This window comes from Urocitellus parryii, chromosome X (genome assembly GCF_045843805.1).
Source record: "Urocitellus parryii isolate mUroPar1 chromosome X, mUroPar1.hap1, whole genome shotgun sequence".
Lineage (NCBI taxonomy): Eukaryota > Metazoa > Chordata > Mammalia > Rodentia > Sciuridae > Urocitellus > Urocitellus parryii.
In genome coordinates, this window is record NC_135547.1 from 129156491 (window position 1) to 129178100 (window position 21610).

At 49.8% G+C, this 21610-nt stretch overlaps 1 protein-coding gene across 1 annotated transcript in view; it reads right to left on the reverse strand.

The window, feature by feature from the left end:
• Positions 1-21610, reverse strand: part of LOC144249007 (steryl-sulfatase-like) — a 78802-nt gene that overhangs the window by 55466 nt on the left and 1726 nt on the right. Inside the window, 1 exon segment of the mRNA XM_077793675.1 lies at positions 4479-4603. The gene's annotated coding sequence lies outside the window, so the exon portion shown is untranslated.

Consider the following 21610-nt stretch of genomic DNA (forward strand, 5'->3'; position numbering starts at 1 on the left):
CGCCTAGCACGCTTGAGGCACTGCGTTCGATCCTCAGCACCCCGTAAATGTAAAATAAAAGATAATGACGTCCACCTAAAACTAAAAAATAGATATCAAAAAAAATTTTTAAATAGAACCTTCAACTAAATTCAGTTTCCATTCACCTCAGATGAAATGATATACGATTAAATATGCATGGAAAGTCCCCTGTGCAGGTAAATGGGGAAATATCGAAGGACTCCTGAATTCTAAAAACAGTTATTAAACTTAAACTTTAAAAGCAGGGGGGAACCCTAGGTTTTAAGCCATAAATTGCAAGAAGTTCAACAATGTGATACTAAATGGTGAATTTCCATTCTATCAGCAAATTCAGAGTTTGATAAAAATAGAGATACAAAGTAGTAGAGGTTTAAAAAAATGACTGTATCCGCCGTATCAACAGGCGATGATTTTAAACCTGGAAGACTCTGCTCCTGAATTATAACATCAATCTAATATAGGACATTTTACTACTGCCGTCTAGTATTTTATCCTAAGATATACTGAATGATTTGAAGTTGTGATATACCTGGATCACTTCCTAATTAACTTCATAGGATATTATATTTTATATTTGTGTTGTAGATCGACTCCCCAAATGGAGGATTTCCACGGAACCTTCCAGAGGGTACTCCTAAAATAAACACCTCGTGTTTTTTTTTTTTTCATTTTTAATCTCTCTTCTTGCAATGCTCTGTCCTAGTAGAACCCAGAAAGTGGACAGAAAAATTATTTCTTCTCTGCCTCCGTCTCTTCCTTCCGCTCAGTTTGCAGATATTTTTATGTGGACATATATGTTATGATGGAGATGCGAGATGTCCCCCAAAAGCTCATGTGTGATATGCTACAAGAAAGTTCAGCAGGGAAATAATTGAGTTATGAGAGGTGTAGACTGATCAGTGGATTAATCCACTTGAGTGGACTCACTGGGTGGTGACTGCTGCAGGTGGGGTGTGGCTGGAGGACGGGTCCCTGGGCTGTGCCTTGGGGGTCTCTGTCCTGTCCCTGGTGGGCAGAGCTCTCTCTGCTCCCTGGTGTAACCTAATAGTGGATTAATCCACTTGGATGGACTCACTGGGTGGTCACTGTAGGAAGGTGGGGTGTGGCTGGAGGAGGGGTCCCTGGGCTGTGCCTTTGGGGTCTCTCTCCTGTCCCTGGTGAGCAGAGCTCTCTCTGCTTCCTGGTGTAACCTAATATTGGATTAATCCACTTGGATGGACTCACTGGGTGGTCACTGTAGGAAGGTGGGGTGTGGCTGGAGGAGGGGGGTCCCTGGGCTGTGCCTTTGGGGTCTCTGTCCTGTCCCTGGTGGGCAGAGCTCTCTCTGCTTCCTGGTGTAACCTAATATTGGATTAATCCACTTGGATGGACTCACTGGGTGGTCACTGTAGGAAGGTGGGGTGTGGCTGGAGGAGGGGGTCCCTGGGCTGTGCCTTTGGCGTCTCTGTCCTGTCCCTGGTGAGCAGAGGTCTCTCTGCTCCCTGGTGTAACCTAATAGTGGATTAATCCACTTGGATGGACTCACTGGGTGTAGACCAATAAGTGGATTAATCCACTTGAGTGGACTCACTGGGTGGTGACTCATAGTGGATTAATCCACTTGGATGGACTCACTGGGTGGTGACTGCAGCAGGTGGGGTGTGGCTGGAGGAGGGGGTCCCTGGGCTGTGCCTTTGGGGTCTCTGTCCTGTCCCTGGTGAGCAGAGCTCTCTCTGCTCCCTGGTGCCCTGTCCTGAGCTGCTCTCCTCCTCCAGGCCCTGCTGCCATTTTGTGACATGACTGGGTTAGGAGAGGTGTAGACTCATAGTGGATTAATCCACTTGGATGGACTCACTGGGTGGTGACTGCAGCAGGTGGGGTGTGGCTGGAGGAGGGGGTCCCTGGGCTGTGCCTTTGGGGTCTCTGTCCTGTCCCTGGTGAGCAGAGCTCTCTCTGCTTCCTGGTGTAACCTAATAGTGGATTAATCCACTTGGATGGACTCACTGGGTGGTGACTGCAGCAGGTGGGGTGTGGCTGGAGGAGGGGGTCCCTGGGCTGTGCCTTTGGGGTCTCTGTCCTGTCCCTGGTGAGCAGAGCTCTCTCTGCTCCCTGGTGCCCTGTCCTGAGCTGCTCTCCTCCTCCAGGCCCTGCCGCCATCTTGTTCTGCTCCCCTTGGCCCAGAGCCATGGAGTCGGCCATCCATGGACTGAACCTCGGAAACCATGAACCAAATTCAACGTTTCCTCCTCTACAATTGTTTTCCTCAGGTCTTTTATTCCCAGCACCAAAAAAAAGCTGACTAAAACCATACATCTGCGTAGGTAGAGACAAGTCGCACACGCACAACACGCTTCATTTTTCCTACATCATCACGATATAAAATGATAAGAAATACTATTTGCATTCATGCATCCTGATTTTTTTGTGTGTGTGTGTGGTGTAGGATGGACTGTCAAATGGAACGCACTTGGCCACTGAGCCACACCCCAGCCCCTGTTGATGTTTTATACCAAGATGCATGGATCACAACGTTCCCCTCCCAGTTCTTCCGCACAAGACTCCCCAAGTGAGGACCCTTCCCTTTGAAACCACGTTTGCACCAATGCCCAGCACTGGGCATCCCCTGGGTAACCTCCTCCGCCATGACCTTCCATTTGATCTTTCTCCTTTATCTTCTCCTGAGACAACATCGTCACTAATCAGCCTTCATTTCTGTCGCTGGAATTAGCATATTGACTCTAAAATAGGCTTCCTTTTATGTGCACTGCACGCCCCTAAAATATTCTGACCAGGGATCCACGGTCGACACGAGAAAGACCTTTGATGGCCATCGAAAAATCTTCCTTTTCTCTCTTGCTTGGTCCGAAAACTCTCTTTTAATAACATCCCACCTTTTTTTTTTTTTTTTAAAAAAAAAGAGGGGAACAAATTAGAAAATCTAGGGACAAGATAAAAGCATTTTGCTGATGATCTCTTAAGTCTCCATCCACTTAAGGCGGGAGGAAGAGATCGAATAGGCGCTGTCAGGAACGCCACCGCCGAGGTCTGAATTCGGAAGCGCCTTCAAATAGCCCAGGAGAAGGGGCTGGGGTTGGGGAGACGCAATGGGTATTGTTAGTAGGTTTCTAGGAGGCGCCGTCGGAGCCGGCCACACTGAAAGACTCCCACTTTTCATCCCGGCGACGACGTGAAGAAAGGAAAATGGATGCTGTATTCGTGGATCATGAATTAATCATGAACCTTTTCAGCCACCTATTTTTAATTAGCTACAGAGTCTGTCAATTTTCTTTCCAGGGCTCTCTGCAGCTGGGTCTAAAGAACGTCAATCTCCTTTGGAGGGTAAAATCACTCTATGTATATATATATACATATATATATATATGCATTTGTCTGCAAAATTTATAGCTGCTTTCCAAACAGATAAGAAAAAAAAACTGAAATCAAATTACTTCGCAAATGGTGAAGGCTTCCAAAGGCTCGATTAGAAATCGACGCGGGATCTTGTAGGATCAATGGCCTTCGGGAAATCAATGACCCTTGAAGAGAGCCGAAAAGTTTTTTGGTTTCCGAAACAGAGAAAAGGAACCCGGAGATCCTTTTGAAGAACAAATGGCAGCCATGACAAGAGCCAGTGCATCTATTAAGCTGCTCAGCATTAGGAAGGAATAGAAGCCCAGAGGATGCACCTTTTAGCCACAGAGGATGGACCTTCTAGAAGGAGCATCCTCAGCTGTCGGTTTAAATTTAACAGGGAAAAATATGTGCTAGGAGGTCACTGTCTTCTGGGGTCGTTATGAAGAACACAAGCAATAATAAGTGTGGCGAGGATGTGGGGGGAAAGGCTCCCTCCTACGTGGCTGGTGGGACTGCAAATTGGGGCAACCACTCTGGAGAGCAGGACGGAGCTTCCTCCGAAAACTGGGAATGGAACCACCATGTGACCCAGCTCTCCCACTCCTCGGTTTATACCCAAAGGACTTAAAATCACCATACTACAGGGACGCGGCCATGTCAATGTTTACAGCAGCTCAACTCACAGTAGCCAAGCTGTGGAACCAACCCAGGTGCCTATCAACCGATGAGTGGATCAAGAAACTGTGCTATCTATACACAGTGGAATATTACTCAGCAATAAAAAAGAATAAAATCATGGCATTTGCGGGTAAATGAGTGAAATTGGAGAATATCATGCTAAGTGAAGTTAGCCAATCCCCGAAAAACCAAAGGCTGAATGTTCTCTCTGATAAGTGGATGCTGATCCATAATGGGGGGCGGGGGCTGGAGGAATTTGATGGGTCAAAGGGGAGGGTGGGGAGGGGAGGGGCATGGGGGCAGGAAAGACGGTGGAATGAGATGGACATCCTCACCCTAGGTACACGTACGACTGCACATGTGCAGAGACACAGTGACTCGGTGGGCTGGGACCCCACGCCAGGGCTCAGGGACGGGCGACCCACGCAGGCAATGTGCTCCCTCACCTGGGGCTGGATTTCCAACAGTCTCTCGAGCACTTATCCTCCAAAGATCTTGAGGAAAGGAGATCACATGTGCTGGTGCTGATGTCCGCGGTCAGTGGGGATCGGCCAGCGGCACCAGGCTCACCCTGCAAATTTGTCCAAAAGAAGAAAAATTCGTGAACTTCAAAAACGTGTGCTGAGCTACCCACATGGGGTGAGCTCCCCCTTGCTTAGAAGTTTCCTCGGCCTCCACTGCTCTCTCTACTCTGTGTAAGTCTCCTCCATCCTCGGGGCCTGACCTCCCAGCCACTGCCGCCAAGAAGTGCCCCCCACAGTGAATCCATGGAAAAAACAGAGTCCCCCATGGTTGACCTTCAAGACGACCTCTTTTCCCCTGGAGAGCAGATGTGTGTCGTTAGGAACAGGATGATTCGTTTACTGGACACTGTTTTCAAACTAACGTGCACCACCGCCATCTTTGATTGGCTCTATGTGCTTACTGCATGTCAGTGCATAAGAGAGACAAAGGTAGATGGATCTCTCCATATATACATACACCATCTAGGGAGAGAGGTAGATAGATGGATGGATGGGTAGATGGATGGAGGTGAGGATAGATGGATGGGTAGATGGATGGAGGTGAGGATAGATGGATGGGTAGATGGATGGAGGTGGGGATAGATGGATGGGTAGATGGATGGAGACATGGATGGATGGGTAGATGGATGGAGGTGGGGATAGATGGATGGGTGGATGGATGGAGGTGAGGATAGATGGAGGTGAGGATAGATGGAGGTGAGGATAGATGGATCGGTAGATGGATGGAGGTGAGGATAGATGGATGGGTAGATGGATGGAGGTGGGGATAGATGGATGGGTAGATGGATGGAGGTGAGGATAGATGGATGGGTAGATGGATGGAGACATGGATGGATGGATGGATGGATGGATGGATGGATGGATGGATGATAGAAATATAGATGGACCGATAGATGGATAGGTAGATGGATGGATTAATGGACAGATGATAGAAAGACAGATGAATGGATGGATGGATGACTGAATAGATGGATGGATGGATAGATGGATGGAAAGATGCATGGATAGATAGATGGATAGATGAATGGATGGATGGATGGATGGATGGATGGAAAGATGCATGGATAGATGGGTGGATAGATGAATGGATGGATGGATGGATGCATGGATGGATAGATGGATAGATGGATGGATAGATGGATGGATAGATAGATGGATAGATGAATGGATGGATGGATGGATGGATGGATGACGGAAGGATGGATAGATGGATGGATGGATGGATGGATAGACGGAAGGATGGATAGATGGATGGACGGAAGGATGGATAGATGGATGGATGGATGGATGGATGGATGGACGGAAGGATGGATAGATGGATGGATGGATGGATGGATGGATGAACAGATGGATGGATAGATGCATGGATGGATGGATGGATCAATGGATTGATGGATGGATGAATGGATGGATGGATGCATGGATGGATGGATGGATGGATGGGTAGATGGGAATGGATGGAAGGATGGATAGATGGATGGATAGATGAACAGATGGATGGATGGATCAATGGATAGATGGATGAATGGATGGATGGATAGATTCATAGATGGATGAATGAATGGACAGATAGATGGATGGATAGATGCATGGATGAATAAATGGATAGACATATAGATATCTCAACATTATCTACATTGAGCATTAGCCTCTTGCTACAGGAATGACAAAGTAACTGGGCAGGCACCCGTCTTCTGCCCACCCACCATGACATCCTTCGGTAAGACTGGAATTGCGTACAGGCAGAGACGAACAGTGGGATGAATTCTGTCAATATATAAATATATGCATAAGAAATATGGATATATATTATGTTTTTCCACCATTCTTTTGTGTGTGTGTGTGTGTGTGTGTGTGTGTGTGCTCCTGGGGATGGACCCCAGAGCCTCGCACATGCTAGTGCAGTGCTCTACCGTGCAACGACACCCTGGCCTGACTTCCAACAACTTGGGGGGTCATACGGGACATGGGCCCCAGGTCCCTGATTTCTCACTGAATTTTTCTGAATAAACACAGGGTCACAAATGATGGCCCACGGGGACAAATCCATCCCACGACCGGATTCTGCAGCCAGTTCACCCCCTTTCATGTTCCAGTGGCCCAAAAAAATAACATCTGAGAGATGTGCAGAGTGTAAACCACGCCCTGATCTGGGCGTCCACCAATGAACCGTCTTGGGACACAGTGACGTGCGTGCATTCCTGGACCTGTCACCCACGGGTGCCTTAGGGCTCCGGTGTCCACGCTGGGTACTTGGGAGGCAGATGGCCTGGCCCGAAATGGGGACGACCACATAACAAATTTGGGTGAAGGTGCATCTTGTTTAAGATCCCGGCCACCATTTCTTAGCTTCCATCGTCATCCTAGAAGCATGTCCCCCGCCACGTGCAGAGGTGACATTTGAAGCGGCAATCCATCTTCCAGAGTGCCTCTTCACCTTAGATTCTTGCACAAACGGAACGGGCTGCTGTCGAAGCCCATCTTTGGCTTCTCCTCGCTGCGGGGATGACGCTGGAGCTGGCACGGTCCCGTCTCTCTGCCCACCCACCGCGACATCAGTTGATAAGACGGGGATTCAGCGGCCGTGGATCTGAACCATCGGGTGACCCTCTCTCGTGACCCACGCAAGATCCAAATATCATTTCCCCGTTTGCTTGGCCCACACACCTTTCGGTCTCAGAAAGGAGATTTTTAAAGGGATCCGTGTGTGAGCTGTACTCAGTTCTACATTATGATATCATCATTCTTATTTCCGGCATTGTTTCCTTACCCCACGCTTTTTTGGAAATGTAATATTTGCTGATCTTTTCCCCCCAATGCAAAATGCATGATCCAGTCTCCTGGCCAAAGCATTCAGAATTCCACGAAGCATCCCATGATACCCAATTTCCAGCCACTTTATACTTGCCATGGAGTCATGATGCATGACGATATCGGTCACGGTGACTATCCTGGGGCACTGAACCAGTCCCATAGAGCAGGGCTCACCAGTGAGGGCCACCGTCTGCTTTGGTCAATAAAGTTTTATGAGAACACATTCTGGCCGTCTTTGGCTCCTAGATGTCCCCCCACCACCACCATCTGCCCGTGGAAATGTGTTCCCGTCGGCCCTGTAAGTCCCTCTCTGGGTCTCACTTCCTGGTCTCAGGAGGACAGCCGTCGCCCTGAGTCAGAGACAACCCCGCACACCAGGGTGAGCCCATCCTGAATTTCCTGATGGCGTCTGTTAACAAATCGACTCTTCTCTGTCCCCTGCAAAACACGTGGACGCTCTGAACGGCCTTTGGGCTCTGCCCAGCCAGAACCTCGCCGCAGAAGCAGGCCATCAACCCTGGACTTCGGGAACCCAAATCAACCTTTTTTCTTAGTAACTCGTTCAGTCTTTGGTATCATGGGATCAAGCAGCAGAAAACACAGCAGGAATTATCATCCAGAGGCGTCACTGTATAGGAAAGACCCAGTGCCTCACGCCAAGGTCACCTAGGAACGCAGGTCCAAAAACCACAGCCGGATCTCAGCTTCCCCAAATCCCCTCCATAAACTGTGACCTGGCCCCAGAAAGCAGATGAAAGCAGGAGATAATTTCTACTCTTATTTTTTTTCCCAAAACATAATTTAATTTCAAATTCTGATTGTGTTGGAATTCGGATTTTATTTTCAAATCGTCACTAATGCACAGCAGAGAAATGACAGCTGCACATATTGACAATACGCATGACGTTTGGACCTAGGCGGACGTTTAGAAATAGGTACATCAAGCTCACGAACGGACCCATCACCTCAAACACTTCTTTTTTTTTGGGGGGGGTGCTATCAGGGACTGAAAAAATGGAGACGGGCTCCATTTTTCTCCCTTTAACCCTTTCACAGGGTGACGCTCATCTGGTCGACCCTTGTTACCGTTTGCATGTGAGGAATCCCCCCACAAAACCCCCATTTTTATGATCAAGGTAAATTGCCTTCATCTTGGGAGCCATGACCACACCAATAGGTTCATCCATTTGGTACCAGTGATCCAAATGGACCAGCAAGGTCACGACTCTAGGCAGGTGGGGTGTGGCTGGAGGAGGGGGTCCCTGGGCTGTGCCTTTGGGGTCTCTGTCCTGTCCCTGGTGAGCAGAGCTCTCTCTGCTCCCTGGTGCCCTGTCCTGAGCTGCTCTCCTCCTCCAGTCCCTGCCGCCATATTGTGACATGACTGGGTGAGGAGAGGTGTAGACTAATAGTGGATTAATCCACTTGTATGGACTCACTGGGTGTAGACTCATAGTGGATTAATCCACTTGGATGGACTCACTGGGTGGTGACAGCAGCAGGTGGGTGTGGCTGGAGGAGGGGGTCCCTGGGCTGTGCCTTTGGGGTCTCTGTCCTGTCCCTGGTGGGCAGAGCTCTCTCTGCTCCCTGGTGCAACCTAATAGTGGATTAATCCACTTGGATGGACCAAGTGGGTGGTGACTGCAGCAGGTGGGGTGTGGCTGGAGGAGGGGGTCCCTGGACTGTGCCTTTGGGGTCTCTGTCCTGTCCCTGGAGAGCAGAGCTCTCTCTGCTCCCTGGTGCAACCTAATAGTGGATTAATCCACTTGGATGGACTCACTGGGTGGTGACTGCAGCAGGTGGGGTGTGGCTGGAGCAGGGGGTCCCCGGGCTGTGCCTTTGGGGTCTCTGTCCTGTCCCTGGTGAGCAGAGCTCTCTCTGCTCCCTGGTGCAACCTAATAGTGGATTAATCCACTTGGATGGACTCACTGGGTGGTGACTGCAGCAGGTGGGGTGTGGCTGGAGGAGGGGGTCCCCGGGCTGTGCCTTTGGGGTCTCTGTCCTGTCCCTGGTGAGCAGAGCTCTCTCTGCTCCCTGGTGCAACCTAATAGTGGATTAATCCACTTGTATGGACTCATTGGGTGGTGACTGCAGCAGCTGGGGTGTGGCTGGAGGAGGGGGTCCCTGGGCTGTGCCTTTGGTTCTCTGTCCTGTCCCTGGTGGGCAGAGCTCTCTCTGCTCCCTGGTGCCCTGTCCTGAGCTGCTCTCCTCCTCCAGTCCCTGCCACCATCTTGTGAAATGATTGGGTTGTAAGAGGTGTAGACTGAAAGTGGATTAATCCACTTGGATGGACTCACTGGGTGGTGACTGCAGCAGCTGGAGTGTGGCTGGAGGAAGGGGTCCCTGGGCTGTGCCTTGGGGGTCTCTGTCCTGTCCCTGGTGAGCAGAGCTCTCTCTGCTCCCTGGTGTAACCTAATAGTGGATTAATCCACTAGGATGGACTCACTGGGTGTAGACTCATAGTGGATTAATCCACTTGGATGGACTCACTGGGTGTAGACTCATAGTGGATTAATCCACTTGGATGGACTCACTGGGTGGTGACTGCAGCAGGTGGGGTGTGGCTGGAGGTCTCTGTCCTGTCCCTGGTGAGCAGAGCTCTCTCTGCTCCCTGGTGTAACCTAATAGTGGATTAATCCACTTGGATGGACTCACTGGGTGGTGACTGCAGCAGGTGGGGTGTGGCTGGAGGAGGGGGTCCCTGGGCTGTGCCTTGGGGGTCTCTGTCCTGTCCCTGGTGGGCAGAGCTCTCTCTGCTCCCTGGTGCCCTGTCCTGAGCTGCTCTCCAGGATCTATAAGGACTCAAGAAACTCAACACCAAAAAACCCCCAAATAACCCAATCGATACATGGGCAAAGGAACCAAACAGACGCTTCACAGAAGAAGAAAGACCATCCATCAACGAATATATGAAAAAATGTTCTACGTCTCCAGCAATTAGAGAAATGCAAATTAAAACCACACAGAGATTTCATCTCACCGCAGTCAGAATGGCAATTATCAAGATTAAAATTAGCAATAAATATCAGTGAGGATGTGGGGGAAAAGGCACACTCCTACGTTGCTGGTGGATCTGCAAATTGGTGAAACCACACATACACAATGGAATATTACTTAGCCATAAAGAAGAATGAAATGATGGCATTTGCTGATAAATGGATGGAACTACAGACTACCATGCTAAGTGCAATAAGCCAATCCCCAAAAAACCAAAGGCTGAGTGTTCTCTCTGATGTGGGGAAGTTTATCCAACATAAGGGGTGGGGGATTAGAAAAAGAGAGAACAGTAGAAAGATCAGTGGCGTAGATAAAGAGGCATGAACAGAAGGGAAGAGGGACGGGGTAGGGAAAGACAGTCGGATCATCCGACCTAACTTTCCTGTTTACGTATATGTAGATACAAAGGCACGTCAGGCGCATCCACAAGTCACTGAGTGCAAAAATACATCTAGGAGCTGGGTGTGGTGACCTAGGCCTGTCATCCCAGCAGCTCAGGAGGCTGAGGCAGGAGGATGGTGAGTTCCAAGCCAGCCTCCGCCGAAGGGAGGCCCGGAGCAACTCAGGGAGACCCTGTCTCTCAATAAAATCTGAAACACGGCCGGGATGTAACACGCAGCCTCTTTTTCTTGTGAATATTCCCTAAGGTAATCAATGCTCACTCAGGGTTCATCTGTCTCTTCTGTGAGCTTCTTGACTTTTGCAACTGAAAAAAAAATCCCTTGGTTGAGCAAGACTTCCCGGGCTCTGTGCCGGGGCAGCTTGGAACTGATGAGTCACACGGCCTGTGGGATCTAGGCGCCCGGGACTTAGAAATGCAGCATTCATGAGCTGCCCCGTCACCTGGACTCATCTGCAATCGGAACTTCCGGGCACCGTTTCCAAATTGCTGATGGGGAGCTGACTCTGCCCTGGAATATGCAGATCGCCTGATGGGACCCAGCCTGCCACCAAGGGCCAATCAATGACTTTGCAAAACGCTACCTCCAGATGCTCCGGGGCTGCTTTTCCCACCTGTATAATGGGACTCAGGACTCCCAGCCCTCCCAGGGTTCAACGGGGAACAATCCTCACACTGAAAAGGTTAATAGTGCAGAAAAACCACACAGCTCTTCCGTACTACAGGGGCAGAGAGACATGACACACAATCTTTGTCCCATGTTCAAAGCCCCCGGTGAGACCAGGCGCGGTGGGTGGTGCACACCTGTCATCCCAGCGGCTCGGGAGGCTGAGGCAGGAGGATGGCCTCCTGTTCAAAGCCAGCCTCCGCCAAACGGAGGCCGTAAGCAACTCAGTGAGACTCTGTCTCTCAATAAAATGCAAAATAGGGCTGGGGACGGGGCTCGGGGGTTAAGCACCCCTGGGTTGAATCTGTGGTTATCCAAAAAATCCCCAACCCAAACAAAACACCAGACTCCATGTGCATATATATATATATATATATACACTTATCACCCCGGGGCCCACGGGAAGCTCCGCTGACTCAGAGCCCAGGGTGTCCAAGGGCTGATTCCAAACAAGGCTGGGAGGGGAGGGAGAAGACGCCATGCAGAGCACTGTTTTTCCCTCCCTCTGTCTTTCTTTCTCTCCCCCCCCCCCACCCCAAGGAACGAAAGCCAAGGTCTCCCCCCAGGCTGATCCCCTGCCCAGCCACGGAGCCCTGACTTCAACCCTGCAAATTCTCCCTTTGCTTTTCCCGTGCAATCTGGAAGAAGCTGCCCACGTAGCAAAAACGCTGACGTTATTTTTTAAATCATGCTTTTTACTATTGCATTATCGTGACACAGAGTAATCAGCGTGGAAAGGTTGCTGCTCAGCAAACTTAGGACGATTTTCTCTTTGGTACTGGGGACCGAGCCCAGGGGCGCTTGACCACTGAGGAGCCACATCCCCAGCCCTTTTTACACTTTATTTCGAGACAGGGTGTCTGGAGGTGGCTGAGGGCCTCCCTAAATTTGCCAAGGCTGGCCTCCAACTTGTGAATCTCCTGCCTCAGCCTCCCAGGGTGCGGGGATTCCGGGGCATGTGCACCACTGTGCCTAGCGTCCCCGCCAACTTTTAAATCCTTGCTGTATTTCCGTTTTAAAGAGATGCCTGGCATTTACCATTCACGGAAGTCATATCTCGAGATGTCTGCACCCTGATGTCACCAGCGAGTAGGTCATGATCACATTGTAAATGAAGATCGGCTAATCTTCCCGTGGGGACATTCTTGCTAATGTCCATGCGGACGCCAGCTCTTGGGGATCGTCTATCGAGGATCAAGCATTTGCCAAAGCAGAGAGAGAGGGCGTGCAGAACAGGGCTACGGAAGGGGGCGATCTTTCTATAAAATAGTTCCTGCATTTTATTGACATTGTTCTCATTGAAAATCGTCTCCGACACCCTTCCAATTCCACCTGGTAAGGCATGACACGGAGGAGGTGATGGGTAAGCGCACGGAATCTCTTAACACCCAAATGTGATGTCGCGTGGGCACAAAGTGGACGTGGAAATTCATTGTGGACTCCTCTAAAGCTCAGCCTCTTATCTGGGGGGGGGGGGTGTTTAATTTACAAAATATCATATATCCAGTGGGTGCCTAATTCACGTTCAGCCTGCGTTGCCAACATCAGCTTAACGTCCACTTAATGGAATCCGTACAGATTTTCAGAAAACGGACAAATTTCTAAGCCTCCTACTCATCCCTCAGCAAACCGAGTCCTTTGACAGAGATGATCGAAAGGACAGGGAGACGCAGACCTACACAATGGGATGAGGATCAGAAACAGAGACCACATTCTACAAGGAAGGCAGCACAGCGTGATGGCAAACACATGTCGCCGTGGTTCTGGGCTTACACCAGTAAATTCTGTGTACGCCTCTTCATCAAGGATAAAGGTGTGTTCTTTTTCATGTTTCTTTAGGATACAGATTCAGGGTGTCCACAAGAAGTTTGGAATCTGCATCTTTAAATTCCTATTTATTTATTTTTTTTTGGTACCCGGGGATTGAACTCAGGAGCGCTCAACCCCCGAGCCCCGTCCCCAGCCCTATTTTGTATTTTATTGAGAGACGGGGTCTCCCTGAGTGGCTCAGGGCCTCGCTTTGGCGGAGGCTGGCTTTGACCTCCCGATCCTCCTGCCTCAGCCTCCCGAGCCAATGGGATGCCAGGCGTGTGCCACCGCACCCCGCTGACATCTTTAAAATTCAAGAAAAACTTACAAAGTGGAAAGAAAAAATAAAAAAGAAGCACAAGCACTATGAATTCCCATCCACAATCTTTTTTTTTTTTTCCTACCCAAATAGCAACCAGTGACCATCTTAGAGTAACATCCGTGTTGCATGACACACATTTATATACGTTGTATCCCGTGTGGAAGCTGAGGCCCTAAGGCTAGATCCATCAGGTTCATCAACTTGTGTTTTCCTTTATATAAGCTGGAACACAAATACACGAGCCAAAGAAATCAAAGCCCGGAGGCTTCTTTGGAGGCAGCACAGGGAGGTAAGCAGCCCAGACGCCCTGATTTTTTTTCTCTGTCCTATCTCAGTATCTCCCTGGCACAGAGGCCACCGATGGTGACAGCGATCCCACTCACCCGCGGACGACGCCTGGCTTCAGATACAGCTGCTCCCCAGTGAGTTCTGGACCTGCGCTCCCAGGATCCCCGGGGCAGGTTGTCACATTATCGCCGGGGACAGCGCCCGGCCAGGAGCTCCCGCCGTGTGTGTGAGTGTCCACTGGACCAGCCTGGCCGTTTTATCGGGCCATCCCGGGTGCCAAAGTCATCGCCGGGTCACGGACCCATCGATCCATCATGGAGAAGTTATGTGGCTGCCTGCGTGTCCCTGCCTGGCCTCGCGCCCCACGTGCCTCAGATGTCAGTCAGAGATAAGGTGCGCTTCCTGACCCGTGGTCCCCTGGGGGGAGTCCTTCCCTGCCACCGGGATTCACCCACGGCCTCTGGGGACCTCGGGGGAAGTGGGGACACACACCAGGTCCCCTGAGAGGGTCTCCTGAACACGCTGCACTTTGCATTTCTTGCAAGGACGAGGGCTGGACACAGGGCCCCTGCTTGTCCTCTGTGCAGATGCATCGCGGTGGCTGCAGCCAGGGCCGGGCTCCCGAGGATCTGCTCAGAGTCTCGGAGGCACCTCAGAGAGTTCCCCGGCGGGACCCAGTCCAAAGAGCCCCGAGGAATTCATTCTCTTGTGGACACACCCAGGCGAGGCAGTGGCCGTGGGTGCAGAGCAGGGAGGTGCCCTGGCCGCGCTGACGTCATCCCCAGGGAGCCTCCAGGCCCACCGCTCTGCAGAACCGTCACCTCACAGCATGACCCGCAGGACTTGTCTCCCTTCACGTTACCCCCCACTCCCCCTTGCATTTAGGAAATGGAGAAGACAAAGAGGGACTGGACTCAACTCGGCCTCTGTTTTCCTCTCTCTGCTTCCGGCAACCAAACAGGGCTCACTTGCAGCCGCCAGCATGGTCCAGGATTCTCCTCTCTCTCCTCTCCTTCCCTGTTGGAGGCCCACCCTGCTTCCTCCTCCCAAGGACGCTTTTATTATGACTATTTTTGTTTTCCTTTTGGGAATAGGCATTGAAGCGGTGGCCTCACGAAGCAAGCACCGAGCCAACCCCTAGCTCTTTTTTTATTTATTTGCAGACAACGGTCTCCCTAGGTTGCCCAGGCTGGCCTCAAACTTGGGATCCTCCTGCCTCAGCCTCTACGGTTGCTGGGATCCCAGATGGGGGCTGCCATAGTCCACCTCCCAAGAGTTTCTGTGAAAGGAAGGTCTATCCTAAGGCAGACCTCCCTCCTCACTGGTTCCCAGCGGCTCTGGGAGGCCCTCTGACCATGCCTTGTTGGACACGTGCTGGAAATGCAGTCTATGCTGGCTCATTCCAACCTTCACCGGTACCAAGTCAGACAGCCGTGAGGCTCTGTTCGCTTGGTGCCCCCAGAAACGCACGATCAGATCCAAAGCTCCGAAACCGGGAGCCCAAATGGACCTTTTTTCTTTATAAGTTGATCACCGTGTGGGCATTTGTTATAGTAACAGAAAGCTAACACAGCTTCTCGGTGTCCTGTCCGTGGCCCGGGGACCCTCCTTCGCTAGTGAAATGAAGGTGAGAAGGTGGCACGGGGTGGGGTGGGGGGACCCCAGGGAAACCCCCTCCCTCCCGGAATCCGGCTTCCACCCTTACTAGTGACATGGCGGAGGGCCCATCAGAAAAGCAAGTCGGAGAATTGTGAGTCCTCTCCGTGGCTTGGGGTTACTGTGAGTTTTAATTATCGTTCCGTTCCTGGGCTTCTGCACGGGCCCAATCACGGTTCTCCCCCTGATACATTGCCTTCTGCCGTTGGAGGTTACAGCTTTATTATTAAAGCAGAAAAACTAAGTCCTCGTCAATTACCTTTCTTTAAATAGCCTTCCCCGTCGGACTCCGGACTCCGGGAGGAAGGAGCCCGGGAAATTGATGGCCTCTACCGTTTTCCAGAGTCGTTGAAATAGCCCCAGGACATGGAGCTGAAATATAGGCTTCTTAAACACTGTTCTCCATACATGAATACCAGGGCCCTCCACAAACAGGGCCAATGAAATGTGCCCACAAAGCAGCAAGAGTGCACGCATTGTACCTGTGAGAGCCTGCTACTTCTTTCGCCTGTTATACAACTTTACCTATTATACAACCCATGCAATTAGTATTAATTTAAATATATACATGCACGCACGTACCTTAGTACCTTAGATGCAAGGTTGTGAATTTCTTATGTAACCACACACGTGTGTCTCTGTGCAAGGGGCCCCTGACTCGGGATGCTTGGATTGTTTTCTTATTTTATTTTATTTTTTATAAGTGTACAATGATGTGAAAGTGACAGACATTCAGTAGAACCGTACCCCAAAAGCTGGACTGGATCTTATTCCTGGGCTAGTGATATGTTGGGTGAGATTCTGACAGCTCGGGAGGCTGAGGCAGGAGGATCGTAAGTTGGAGGCCAGCCTCAGCAACTAGCAGGGCCCTAAGCAACTGAGTGAGACCCTGTCTCAAAATTAAACATAAAAAGCTATGAGCCAGGCAGGGCCGTGCACACCTGTCATCCCAGAGGCTCGGGAGGTTGAGGCTGGAGGATCGTGAGTTCAAAGCCAGCCTCAGCTAAAGCAAGGGCTTGAGCAACCCAGTGAGACCCTGTCTCTAAATAAAATACAAAATAGGGCTGGGGATGTGGCTCAGTGGTTGAGTGCCCTTGAGTTCAATCCTTGGTTTGTGGTGTATATATTTATATATAAATACATGATATATATTAAATGTATATATAAATCTATACAAGGTATATATGCCACATAAATGTGCATTAATATATAAAATAGATTTATATACTTATACATATCTATTTAATATCTATGTGTAATTAGCATGACATAATGTATATATAACTAACATATAGTATCTATAAATACACACCATATATAAATTAAATACATTGAATTTGCACACAATATTTTTCTTAATTTTCTTAAAAGCAGACACGTTCCTTTTTATATATTACATAACAGATTTCATATAACACGTAACACGGTATTTGCACGTAATTCAACGTATCTAAATTACCCGCGAAGGCATACGCCTCTTCAGGCTTCTCGACGTCCCCACACCAATCGATTATGAACTTCTAAAATACACGTGCATGTGACTGTGTCTACGCATACACGCGTATACACGCCCACATACACACGTATACACGCCCACATCCCATTACCCTTAATATTCTCCAAATTTCAACTATCTGAGGGCCTTCAAAATATTGTGAATCTGTGGATTTTACTCTGTGAATTTACTCTGTGATTTCCGTGTGTTTGATGTTCCTGTTCCTTGCCCACATCCCAAGTTCTTAGAAATTGATGGCTTCCAGATATCTGGTGGGGGGGAGACGGGATTTGAAAACCAAAAGGAAGCCTAAGTGTTAGTTGCTTAGGGCCTCCACGAAGTTGCTGAGGCTGGCCTCCAACTTGCAATCCTCCTGCCTCAGCCTCCAGAGTCCCAGGGATCACAGGTTACCCCTAGCCACTTGAGAGCTTGTGGCTACTTCTACGCAATTTCTGAAATAAGGAGACCATTTTTTTCCCTTGAGCAACTAATGGTTCTTTCATCTTGGGCTCTCAGCACATGCCGTTTAGAATATTTCTTTTTATAAAAAAAAAAAAAAAATTCACGATTGCATCATAATCACACGTGATAGTGGAATCCGTTGCGACACCTCCGTGCGTGCCGCCGCAACAGAATAATCTGGAAAATTCCGTTCCCTTTGGAATACTCACTGTGCAACTCTAGATGCAAACACAGACTCCAAGCCAGGTTTAATCGGAAGCAATTTTGCAAGGCACGAGTTGCACGTGGCACTCACACAGGGAGAGGGAATCGGGGAGCCAGGGCCTAAAGGGGAGGCAGAGAGGAGCTCCCCAGCCCAGGTAGTGATCTGAGCTCCTCCTGAGCCCTTCGGATGCAAAAATCCTCCCAGTCCAGGAGACTCCCCGGGAGTTGGAATGCAGCGTCTCTGGTTGCAGTATTGAGGCTCCCTCAGCACCGGGCCATAGAATACAAAGGGTCAGAGGTAGAATAGAAAAGTCTATTTCTACAAGGCAGATCCCCAGCCTATACTGACCTCCCTACCCCGATACTGACCCCAGTACCCACCCCGGTGGACCGTGGCCTTTGACCCTTGCCCATTGCAGAGGTGTCCTGGAGGGGGAGGAAAGCAAACAGGAGACTTCTAGGAAACAGCGGGTCCCAGAGATAAGCAGTGAACACCCAGTTCTGAGTTTTTCACAGGGACAAGAAGTTTCAAAGTCTTCCCAACTGCTTTCCTGAGCTAAGAGTCACCTGGCTCAACCCGACTGTCCCAATGGCATGTCCGCAGTCTCCAGTGACTGACTGATGCACCCTCCTTGTAAGCCGTAAATCCCCAACTCCTTCTGTCACCCGGGCGCCACCTTCCTACCCAGAAAAGGAGCCCTCCCGTGCTGGACGGATCAACTTCTCTGCAGATAAAGGACAGCTTGCTGGTCCCGGGGAGCTCACCACCTCCCTCACCAAGGCGCCAGGCAGATGCAGACCTTTGCCAACTTGCAGCTGGATCCCATCCCGATAAACCCGTCCCTAAGGTGAAACTCTTGGTGAGGCCCCATGTACCGAATGCATCCAACCTCCCGAACCGCCCAGCTTCTCCACCCAGCACCCTGGGGAGGGTCTTGTGTTCCCCCTGGTGATCCTGGGGCTGATGGGGACCTGGGGCTCCCAGCGCGGGAACCGTCCAGCACCCTGCGGAGAGGAGTTTCCTCCTGCATAACACTGGCTCCTCCCAGGTGAACTTCAGGCCAGGAGGGCATCCAAGGATCACTTAGCAGCTGTCCAAATACAACAGATAACAGGCACCCACAGACTTCGAAGCCAGGACGCAGAAGTAAACTAAGACTCTACCAAGGATGTGATGTATGTTCAAAGATATACACCAAGGAATAAGTGGCATCCGTAAGTTTATAGAGAGTGTGACAAAAGATGGCGCATCTCTGTTCCATCGGGGACTTTTTTTTGGAGCTGGGGATTGAACCCAGGGCCTTGTGCCTGCGAGGAGGCAAGCTCTCTACCAACCGAGCTGCAACCCCAGCCCTGTTCTGACAGCATTTCCTGTGCTTTGACTGTGGCTTCCTGGATCTTATCTGTTGCATCTTAAAGCGATTAGGAAAAGCAAGCCCTTGTCCCATGAGGAAAACAGAATTTGTGCCAACATAAACTGTAATTCACAGAAGCAAACGATTCCTACCTCTGCCTAAGAGCCGTCCATGTTTGGCTGAGAGTCATAAAGGAGCTAAAGTATATGTGCACGAGACCTATCACCCCAATCGAGCTTTTGATAGAGAAGCATTCATCATCATACTGGATTATTTGAATTTTTTTATGGTGTGGGGGGGCACTTAACCACTGAGTTACATCCCCAGCTCTTTTTATGTGATATTTAGAGACGGGCTCTTATTGAGTTGCTCAGGGCCTTGCCAAGTTGCTGAGGCTGGCCTCCCACTTGTCATTCTCCTGCCTCAGCCTCCAGAGCCGCTGGGATGGCAGGCATAAACCACTGCGCCCTGCGGTGGATTCCATTTTCAAGAGCTGCCTTCCATCTTATGCAGGCAAGGGATGTTTCAGAAGAATGAGGAAAAGGAGCCTTTAAAACAACAGTGTGCTAGCTCCTGAGAGTAGAAAGATGCACAGAAAGATACACTCCTCAAAAAACAAGGACAGGCACCGCGTCTTCACGTCTGGGGAACGATAAAGAGGAGAGCCACGCGATTCTGTGATGTTCTCCTCTGCAGTTCACAAGAGGCTCTGCCGCCACCACAACTGCGGTTCACAGAAATCGCCTCCCGCCATCCCTGCCCCGAGCTGAGCTGTAGCACACGGAATCGAGCAAGCGTGACCTCCCAAGTATCTCAAAATTTTTGTTTTTAAAACAAACTTAAAAAAAAAAAAGGAGTAACAAACAAGAATGTCATGATGTGACAGGGACAAAGAAAAACAACTTTCTCATCTGAATTATCCATTTTTTTTTCCATTCCAGAGAATGGAAGGAAATTGAGAAGAACTCTAAAGACTCCAGCTATTGCGTATTGGTAGTAAACCCAGCATTTTTTTATTTTATTTTGGTACCAGGGATTGAACTCAAGGGCACCTGACCACCAAGCCCCATCCCCAGCCCTATTTTGTATTTTATTTAGAGACAGGGTCTCACTGGGTTGCTTAGTGCCTTGCTTTTGCTGAGGCTGGCTTGGAACTCACGATCCTCCTGCCTCAGCCTCCCAAGCTGTGGGATTACAGGTGTGCACCACGGCACCCGGCATCCCACCAATATTTCTGCAGTGAGTTTGCTGTGGATTGAGCTGTATCTCCCCCAAAGGTATGTTGGATTCCTCACCCCCAATACCTGACAAAGTGACCTTATTTGACAGCAGAGTCTTTACAGAGATAATCGTGTTGCAATGTGATCATTTGGGTAGACTTTAACCCAATATGACAGGTATTCTTAGAAAAGGAGAAATTTGGACACAGAGACTCACAGAGGGAATAGGATACAACAAGATACAGGGAATAACAACCACACAGAAGCCAAGGAGAGAGACCTGGAAGAGACCCTTTGCCAACAGCACTTAGAAGGAAATAACCCTGAAATCACCTTGGGTTAGGGCTCCGGGCTTTCATAAGACTAACAACACATTCCTGTTGTTCAGATCCCCTAATTTGTAGGACTTTGTGATAATAGCCATAGTAGATTCATGCAGAATCCATGAATGATGGCATTTGGGTTACAATCCCTTGCCTTCCCAGCATCCTCAGAGGGAAGTTGCGACAGCATTACATGGTGGAAAGCGGCTAGAGATTGTAAAATGTAATTTTGTCGACCATATACTATTCCTTAGCACCAAGGGATTCCCTTGCCTCTGCTCATCTGGCACCCTCATTTTACACACGAGGGAGCTAAGGCCTAAATGCCCCCACACATTCACCTCTATCATATATGACCTGAATTCTGGGGTTTCTGCGTCCGCTGACTGTGCCCTGAAGTAGACACACACCCTCACGTTTTAAAGGGAAACTTTATCGTTTCTGCTTCTTGTAAGGTCCCATCCTCAGTGGATGAGAAGAAGATGTAAAAATGGTAACCGGAAGGTACTTTCTGAAGTTGGGGGGGGGGTGGGAGAAGCTTTTCAGGTTGCACCCTGAAACATTGGAAAAGGGGACGAAAAGGCAGGCAAAAAGCCCTAAGACAGCAAAAGCTGCAGCACAGTTTTTTTTTTTAACCATTTTTTTTTTTTTTATCATTTCAGGATCCTCCTTTCTCTCTGGATTCTGTCCAGCTTCTCCCTGGACAATGCACACCCCTGTTGAGTATTGGCACATGGTAGAAAACCCAGCATTTTTTTTTTTTTTTTTGAACCAGGGATTGAACTCAGGAGCACCTGACCACCAAGCCACAACCCCAGCCCTGCTTTGCACCTTGTATTTAGAGACAGGGTCTCGCTGAGTTGCTTAGTGCTGCTCAGAGATGCGGATGCTCCACTGCGCATGCGCCCCGCGGCCGGGGTCCAGGACCTGCAGGGCCCGAAAGGGAGCCTGGCCCAGTGACCTGGGGTCGGCTCCTGGGGGCTCGCACAGACCCGCTCCGGGTGGCCGTGGGCAAGGCCATTTGTGTGCAATCGGTGGCGGGCGG